The sequence below is a fragment of the Ixodes scapularis genome, unplaced genomic scaffold (genome assembly GCF_016920785.2).
Source record: "Ixodes scapularis isolate PalLabHiFi unplaced genomic scaffold, ASM1692078v2 PGA_scaffold12__126_contigs__length_90152505, whole genome shotgun sequence".
Taxonomy (NCBI): Eukaryota; Metazoa; Arthropoda; class Arachnida; order Ixodida; family Ixodidae; genus Ixodes; species Ixodes scapularis.
In genome coordinates, this window is record NW_024609838.1 from 89,742,226 (window position 1) to 89,748,176 (window position 5,951).

Below are 5,951 nucleotides of genomic sequence, written 5' to 3' on the forward strand. Positions count from 1 at the left end.
TCCTGCATTCCTTTCGGAGCCGCAAAAAAAAAGTTTGTCGACGAAACGTTTTACGATGGTGCTGTCGACGAAACGATTGTCGATGAAACGTCACACTGTCAACCAAACGTGTGTCCATGAAACGTGTGTCCATGAAAAGTTGTCCACGAAACGTAATTCCACGAAACGAGTTTCGACGAAATGATAGGGACCCCGTCAATGGTCCATTTTGAACGCCAGTAGGGTTAGGCGTAACGCCATCCTTTGTTCCCTTTTTTTTTGCGAACGCCGTAACGGCCGTTCGAATCGGTACCTTCGTTTTCAACTTTATCTCCCAACCATAGCCATAGTAGACCATAGCGTCGCTATGTTCCATGTCCATGTATATCCTAAGTAATTTTGAAAGGTATTTTTGTCCATCAAATATGCGTATCTAGCCATTGGCTTTTCTTAGAGCATTCATAAGTTCCAAAAATGGCAACGGCTTCTTTCCCGACGCCTCCACCATTTCTTCCCACGCCAGGTGCCCCTGTGCAGCCTTGGTTAAATTGGAAAACGTCGTTTTTAAATTATATTGTGGTCCTAGAGGCTGATGAAAGCTCGCCGAAGCGTAAGCGCGCGTTGTTGTGGTCTTTGCTTGGTCTCGAAGGCCAAAGAATAGTTTCAACGTTCCCATCCACGGCCCTCGCCCATAGCGAGACCGTCTCCGAATTTGACGTTCTTATGACGGCGCTTGATCAGCACTTCGCTGCCAAAAACAATGCTGTTGTCGAACGGAGGTTGTTCCTCACCCGCGTCCAGTCGCAGGGAGAAAGTGTCCTTGAGTACCTTGGTGCCCTACGGCACCTCGGCTCTTTTTGTGATTTTGGGGAGTCTCTTGAAACCGCATCGCGGAAGTTTTTTTGGCCGGGTTATTATCATCGGAGGTACACAATCGGGTAATCCGAGAGTCTGCGGAAGCTGGACTACCCAGCCTCGAACGTATCGTGCTTCTGGCACAACAGTTCGAACCAGCTGCTCGAGATTGCGATCGTTACCGCCAAATTGCATCATGTCTTCCGCGTTCCGAGTCGACACAGGCCGTTGAGGCAGTACAAAGGGTTCCCGTTCGGCGTGGACAAGATGGCCGCCAATTGAAGTCAAATTCGAACATGCAACGTCAAAATGGAGGGCGGCCTCCTGCCGTTTCCTCCTCCCCCGCAAATGTTTCCTCCTCACCTTCCAAGGTTTCCTTCTCGCCGCGCCACCAGTCGCGTGGACTCACCCGCGTTTTTACAAGTCGACTGCCTCGTGATGCTCCTCCGGGCGCGCGCGCTTTTGGGCGCGGGGCGGAATCGTGCCAGTTTTGCGGTCTCCGACCCCATCCGCGAGAGGAGTGTCCAGCGTCCGGAATTACTTGTTTTTCTTGTGGCAAGATAGGCCACTTTTCAAATGTTTGCCGAAGTTCGTCTTCGTCGTCTGAAGTCATCGACCCCCGTCGCCTGGCGTTTCCGCCGGGACGAGGCCGCGCCGCCGGTCGCCGGTACGAGAGGCTTGGACCTGGCCGTAACCAGACGCCGATCCATGGAATCGTGACGTCTCCCGACGACGACGACGAGGGGGAACAACAGCCAAACAACGTCTTCACCGTCGGATCCCCGGAGGTCCTCCCTGAAGGACGTGTCGACCGTCGCCCACTGAATTTCACAGCTGATGTTCAGGTGAATGGATTTACATTACCCTTACTCATTGATACTGGCTCCGAAGTGTCAATACTTTCCGAGAGCATGTTTAACAAGATCGATTCCAAGCAGCAAATCCGGCTAAGGAAACCGCCGCGCACTCTTGTGCACTACCTCCGAGGGTCGATTCCAGTCATGGGATGTTTCCAGACCAAAGTCAACTTCAAAGAACGCTCCGCCGACATTCTTTTTTACATCGTTCGCAATGGCCGATCCCTGCTTGGGACAGATGCCGTGCATGGACTGCGTCTAATTTTATCGGGCGCGCCACTCAAGTGCTTCCATGTCAATGCAGCTGACCCTCGCTCCGCCATCCCGGGACATGTAAAGTCGGCTGGAGTCCCGCAGCCCCCATGTACGGTGGAGCCCAGTCGTCCATCGCGTCCTCCAAGTGCTCCCTGCAAGCACCCTTCATCATTGTCCACTGTTCACGGCACTCAGCCATCCACGTCGTCTGAGTACTACTCAAGTAGAGGCGTCTTCGGAGACCAGCCTTCAAGGGATCCGTCGACGTCGGGACCATCTTTGCAACCTTCATCGGTGAGCGATGCATCGAAGTTACCTTCTGGTTTCGAAGAATTTGAGGATCTCTTTTCTCCTGAGTTAGGATTAGTTAAAAACCAAACTCACACAATCACTGTCCGGCACCATGTTCCGCCGGTACAGGCTAAACTTCGCCGCTTACCAATGACGTTGCGTGATGCCGTCAGTGCAGAAATTCAGAAGCTCGAGCGCCAAGGTGCTATCGAGCGCGTAAACGCGTCGGAATGGGTGTCCCCCATTTAGTAGTTAAGAAGAAAGACGGTGGAATCCGTATGTGTGTCGATCTGCGGGCGGAAAGCAGGCAGTCGTTATTGATTCTTTTCCGCTTCCGCACATTGAGGAGCTTCTGAACTCCCTCAGTGGAGCTTCCCATTTTTCTAAATTAGACCTTGCGTCTGCTTATCATCAAGTCCGTCTCGACCCCAAGAGTCGCGACTTAACAGCATTCATTACCCATGAAGGGCTTTTTCGTTTCAAACGAGTTTGTTTCGGTCTGGCGTCTGCACCAGCGGCCTTCCAACAGGTCATGTCCAAGATATTAAAACATTATCCAGGAGTCCAGTTTTAACTGGACGATGTCATTGTCTATGGTTCCTTCCAGAAGGAACATGATAGTAATCTCAGACAAGTCCTCAAATGTATTAGAGAGGCCGGCATGAAACTAAATACAAAAGCCGTTTTCAATGTTTCTGAACTGCCATTCCTTGGTCATCGTCTGTCTGCGGAGGGTCTAGCACCCCTTCCTTCGTAGATAGACGAGGTCCTAAATTTTCCAGTTCCATCGGAACCTTCGCAGTTGAAGGCCTTCCTAGGTCTAGTAGAATATTACAGTAAGTTTGTCCCCCACTGTGCTACTCTTGTAGAACCCCTCCGAAGGCTTTTGCGCAAGGGAGCATCTTTTGTCTGGTCGTCCGACGTAGAGGCCAGTTTCCAGTGTCAAGTCCTGCCTCCAGCAGGCTACCATTCTCGCAATGTTCGATCCAAATCTTCCAGTTGTCGTCTCCACAGACGCGTCCAATTACGGACTAGGTGCTGTTCTCCAGCAGCAGCATGGGAAGCAACTAAAGACTGTTGCTTTTGCTTCCCGCTCTCTCTCCGAGGCAGAGCGGAAGTACTCAGCAGGAGAGAAAGAAGCTCTCGCAATCCTCTGGGCTTGCGAGAAATGACACGTTTATCTTTGGGGTCGACATTTCAAGATCCAGACAGATCATCAAGCTCTCGTCACACTAATGTCTACTCAAGGGACAGGTGTCCGTCCACGACGCATCAGTCGTTGGACTGCTGGACTTTTCAGCTATAATTTCACAATGAAGTATCGTAAAGGCAGCGATAACGTAGTTGCCGACGCTCTATCTCGCCTTCCGGTCCCAGGCACCGAAGAAGGTATGTCTTTTGAAGAAGAGGTAGTTTCAATTGTCTGTGCATGTCTCACACAGAAGGAGTTCAATTAAGAAACTCTAAAAGATCCTGTATAACCAGTTATCATGACATATCTTTCAAGCACATGGCCCTCAGAGGACATGTTGCCTCCAGAATTCAAGCCGTATTTCGTTGTAAGAGACCAGCTGTCAGTCACCGATGCATTGTTGTTCCAAGGAGAGAAAATAGTGGTTCCGTCCACTCTCCGTGATCAAGTTATTGATGTAGCTCACGAAACCCATCAAGGTATCTCGCGCACCACCAGTATCATCAAGGAGCTTTACTGGTGGCCACATTTAAGTCAACATGTCAGGACGAAAGTTCAGAACTGTTCGGTATATCAGTCGACAGACAAGCCTGCAAAGGCATCTCCAGCACCTCTTCAACCAGTCGAATTCGCCACCCGTCCATGGGTAAAGCTGGGCATGGATATAGTAGGTCCCTTTGAACGAGCCCCGGCTCAAGAGAGGTTTTTCATTACAGTGGTAGATTACCACAGTAGGTGGCCGGAAGTGGCACCAGCCCACAACGTCACGACTGCTACAGTCATAAAGTTCTTGAAGTCCATCTTTGCCCACGAAGGTCTGCCGCAGAAGATCACGACAGATAACGGCTCTCAATTCATTTCGAAGGAATTCAGCGATTTCTTGAAGACGCATGGCATCAAACATGTGAAGTCATCCCTTTACCATCCCCAAGCTTATGGGCAGGTAGAGAGACTCCATAGAGTCCTCAAGTCTGTTATTCAGTTGGCTCTCGTCCAACATCGTCCGCTTTCCGAAGCCATTACAGAATATCTCGGGGTATACCGGAGTAAGCGCCATGCCACGACTGGAGAAACGCCAGCTTTTCTTTTACATGGTCGCACCCACCGGACGCGACTGCATCTTCAAGGGCGAGGGACCCCAGAGTCCGCTGTCCCTCCACATGTTGTTCAGGAAGAGCTTCCTGATAGAGTCAAGGAATACCAAACGAAGATGAAGTATTCCGATGCCAGGCGAGCAGTCAAGTACCCTGCTTTTGCTCCTGGGCAATCAGTAAAGGTTTTCAAACCCAACATTAGAGGGGAAATGAGCAACAAATATGCTCCACCGCAACATATACATGAACAAGTAGGGCCAGCCACATATAGATTAAATGATGGAACCATATGGGATGCAGACAAAATGACACGTACAACGTTGAAACCACCCCGACGTCAGCCGTTGTGGCTTATGGACGATGACATATTCCCCACGTTAACTAATGCGGCTCCAGCTATAAGCCTGGGCCATGTGCCACCTGAGGGTCCGGCACCTGCAACTTTGCGTGCTGCGGCCCCCAGCGTCATTCCTGTCCATGCGGCCCCTGCGGCCGGTCCTGTTTTTGCAGCCCCTGATGCCGGTCTTGTCCCGACGGCCCAAGAGGTCGTCTCTGCCACTGCGGCCCCTGTGGCCGCCCATGCTACTGCGGCACCCGGCCCTGGCCATATTGCCGTGGCGCCTGGTGCCCATAGTCATGCGACCCCTGGCGCCGCCCATGATCCTGCTGTGCCAGGCGTCGTTCCTCATCATACGGCTCCTGCAGCCCATGTAGCTGTGGTCCCTGGTGCTGCCCATGTACCGGTAGTACCCGGTGCCCTCCCTGTTCCTGGCGTACCCGGCACTAGTTCCGTGGTACCCTGTACCGTGCAAGATGCAGTGGTTTCCGGTGGCCTTCCCGCCACCCCAGTCCCCGGTGCCGTTCCTGATTCCGGTTTCCAAGCGGCCTTTCCCGCTGCTGTACCAGTCCAAGCCAGCAGCCAGCCACCAGTTCTGCCGGCTGCCCAGGCTAGTCTTCCAAGAGGCCCCCAGGGTCGCTTTCCAGGAGGGTCCTGAACCTTCCGTTCCTTCAAGCGGTGCAATAGTGAGCACCGCATCAAGTTCATCACAGCTGGGACTCGGATAATGCAGTGAGCTGCCGTCATCTAGCTCCGCAACGGTCACAGCGAAGTCCCTGCACTCCGTGGGGCCAAAGGCCTCTACACATTCCGAGTCTTCAGTGGCTCATGGTTGAGCAGAAGACCCGGAATCAAGTCCCGAGGCAACCCAAGAATCGACTCCTACATCAGGTGACGGTGGTGCAGACACACCACCGAGGACATATCGTACCCCAGCACTATCCCCATCGGACACTCCACAACGCCCCAAGCGGCGTAGACGACTTCCCGCAAAATTTCGTGACTTTCAAGTGGATATCTACTCCAAGGACGCTCCTTAAAAACTTTGGCACTTAAGTCATAGTGGTTTGAAATTTCATGCAGCGTGCAAT

General features: G+C 52.2%; 1 long non-coding RNA gene across 1 annotated transcript; it reads left to right on the forward strand.

Annotated features, from left to right (window-relative positions):
* Positions 1-419: 419 nt before the first annotated feature.
* On the forward strand, positions 420-5,571 carry LOC121835291. The gene is made up of 3 exons (XR_006077535.1): positions 420-1,679; positions 1,996-2,240; positions 5,034-5,571. It is a non-coding gene; the product is annotated as an uncharacterized LOC121835291 (long non-coding RNA).
* The last annotated feature ends 380 nt before the right edge of the window (positions 5,572-5,951 follow it).